Raw genomic sequence first — 3,078 nt, 5'->3', positions numbered from 1 at the left:
TCTCCTCTCCCACAACTCCCATTACACCCTCCCACTGTCTTCCTGCCCCAGTGGGCGGGGCTTCACGTGAACGCTGCTCCCACTGCAAAGAGCCTGAAACTGATATTTTGAGTTGGTGGATTTGCTTAAACAGCTGATGCTGATGTTGTTGTGGACAGACTCAGGGCTGCAGTTGTGTATGTGGTGACAACATGAATGTTCCTCTCGCTGCTACATGGACTTGATTAATGTAGGCAGAGTAATGTAATGCTGTAATAGTAGACACTGCTGCAAAAATGTGAAAACAAAATTCATTTCATTATGTTTAGTATCAATATGAAAATTAACACAATATGTTCATTTGTTAAGACAAGGGTCTCCAGCTTTGGCCCTCAAGGGCCACGGTCCTGCTCGTTTTCCATCCATCCCTACCCTGATTATCTGGATCAGGTGTGTTCAGCCAATCAGAAGCGGCTGGAGTGGGAGAAGACAAAGTGAGTTGGTATGTGTTGAAAATGAAAATGTCCTTTTCTTGGAAACATACATGTATTTGCTGTTGCAGTGAACAGGTATTTAATATGTATAAATGTATTTGTGCATAGAAGTGGTTGCTTTGTTGCTTTATAATGACTAGATCATGTGGCTTATTGTCCATTTCACTGTCCAGTTCATCCTTCCCATTGGAAAGTGGTCTGTCCATTATCCCCTGTACAATCCCTGGGGATGATGAGTAAAGAAATGGATTTTCATGACATTAATCATGAATATGCAGCAGCTGTGAGGCTGAAAACATTCAGTCCTCTGGAGGGTTTCACAGCAAACGTTCAGCCTGTGGTCTGGTGACAGACTGAAGCAATCAAGCTCCAAATCCATCCCCACTGCTGCTGTTTGTTTTCCTCTTCGTGGGTTGGTAGATTGCTCCTGTCTGTTCCCACAGTGCTGATGTGAAGAACAGCTGGATGATGATGATGAGGAGGGAGGGAGGAAGAAAAACGCTGCGAAGCAACGTGGCATTTTCCATTCTGCCTGGCAGCCTCGCTCCGACCGAGGATGGAGAGAAAACAAGGAGGGGGAGGAGAGATAGCTGGAGAAAAGGGGGGAGGAAGTCCCATTATACCGAGAGGCCGCTCCCACATGGTCTCTCCTCTCCCTGCTTCCCTCTTTCTCTCTCTCCTGGTCTTTTATTTCACCCTCTCACACCATTTTCTCTTTTTCCTCACCCCCTCCGCTCCCACACTCACCCACCCTATTCCTCTCCCTGTAAACGTGGCAGTCGTCTCTTTGTATTTGGCTTAACATGTCTTTCAGAAATGATGAAGCGAACACTTGCAATTATGGCTGAATTACCCATCTGCAGCTCTGCATGTTGACACAGGCTGGGATCTGAAATATCAGGATGTGCTCACTGACACTGCAGGCTGAAGGAGCAGCATTATTAAATACTGTGCAAGCCACTGCAGTCACACACACACACACACACACACACACACACTGTGCCACGTCCTACAGTCCAAAAGGTAAAACTCAGGTCTGTAATTTCTGTATTTCTGAGGCTGCACATTTCACTTCGAGCGTTTCCTAAACACACATTTCTTCGCTGACACTTTTTAAACCTGTCTCTAGGTCCCTGTAAACAACGACGCTGATTGGCTGATGGCAAAGATAAACTGTGGGAAGAGCTGTCACGTCTGAAAACTGTTAAATCCTCAGGATGAGTGAGATGATGATGAGTCTGTCATACGCCAAAGTTCAGCTGCAGTTTATGTGGTCAGTTTTAGTATATGTGTCATAAACGTGTATGTTTTATGCTTTTTATTAGGTTTTATGTGTCTTATGTTCAAGAGTCCCCACATTTTTTCTTCCAGGGCCGACAGACCAGCTGAGGATTTAAAGCTGTAAGTGACAGAAATGTTTGTGTGTTTCAGGGAAGCCTGTTATTTAGTCTGACTGAGCTTCCTATAAAACCCTGATGGAGGCTTTCAGGCTGTAATTACACCGACAGCAGGTGAGCTCAGCCCCTGACGCCCGGGACTTCAGGTAAAGGACATGCTGTCGCCCACAGAAGGTGTTCATGGAAACATCGTGGGCAGAAACCAAATTATCTGAAGGGCAAATGTGAAGAAGAAAATTAGTTTTTGTCACACATGTACAGGTGTGGACAAACGTGTGTGTGTAGTTTGACTTTATTATCCACAGGTTCAGTCACTGACAACACAGATTGTTTATTAGACCTTAGATGATTGTTTGAAAATCCTCTCACAGGTGAAACGATGCACTTGGTTTAGTTCCTGCACAATAAGCACAAAGGAAAGGAGCATCACAATTTGACTTGTAGATTCTATGGATAACTTTTAAGTGTATTGATTGGTGATTTGTCCCACTGTTGCCTCACATCAAGAAGGTTCCTGGTTTGAAACCCATCAGGGGCCTTTCTGTGTGGAGTCTGCATGTTCTCCCTGTGCTTGTGTGGGTTTTCTCCAGGTCCTCTGGTTTCCTCCCACAGTCCAAAAACATGTATGTCAGGTTGATTGGTGACTCTAAATTGCCCATAGGAGTGAGTGTGAGTGTGTGAGGTTGTCTGTCTCTATGTGGCCCTGTGATGGACTGGGGACCTGTCCAGGGTGGACCCCTGCCTTTCACCCAGAGAGAGCTGGGATAGGCTCCAGCAGATCCCTGGGACCCTGGTTAGGACTAAGGGGGTCTAGATGGTGGATGGATGTGAATGTGAGTGTCCTTACAAAGAAGGTTTATCTCCCACAACCTGGCAACCCAGTGACTTATAATAAAATATAGTCAATTATTTATTAATCACAGTTTATACAGCATATACACTGATAGAATAATGCAGCCATATAAACTTAAAGAGTTTGAAGTAATAAAACACTGTAGATTCAATGTAAAGCAGGAAAAAGATAGAAAGTATGTGAAGCAGATTTTTTTCTGGGCTGCAACAAAGGAAGAAATGCTGGGCTCACGTCAGCAACTGCAGCTTGGTGACGTGTAAACCAGAGTTAAACTGCAGCTCGGACACACACACACACACGCACACACACACACACAGGACACATCAGAGACTGGGGCTTGAGGCTCAGCAGTAAA

This window comes from Mastacembelus armatus, chromosome 10 (genome assembly GCF_900324485.2).
Source record: "Mastacembelus armatus chromosome 10, fMasArm1.2, whole genome shotgun sequence".
Taxonomy (NCBI): domain Eukaryota; kingdom Metazoa; phylum Chordata; class Actinopteri; order Synbranchiformes; family Mastacembelidae; genus Mastacembelus; species Mastacembelus armatus.
Note: the sequence above shows the minus strand (reverse complement) of the source record.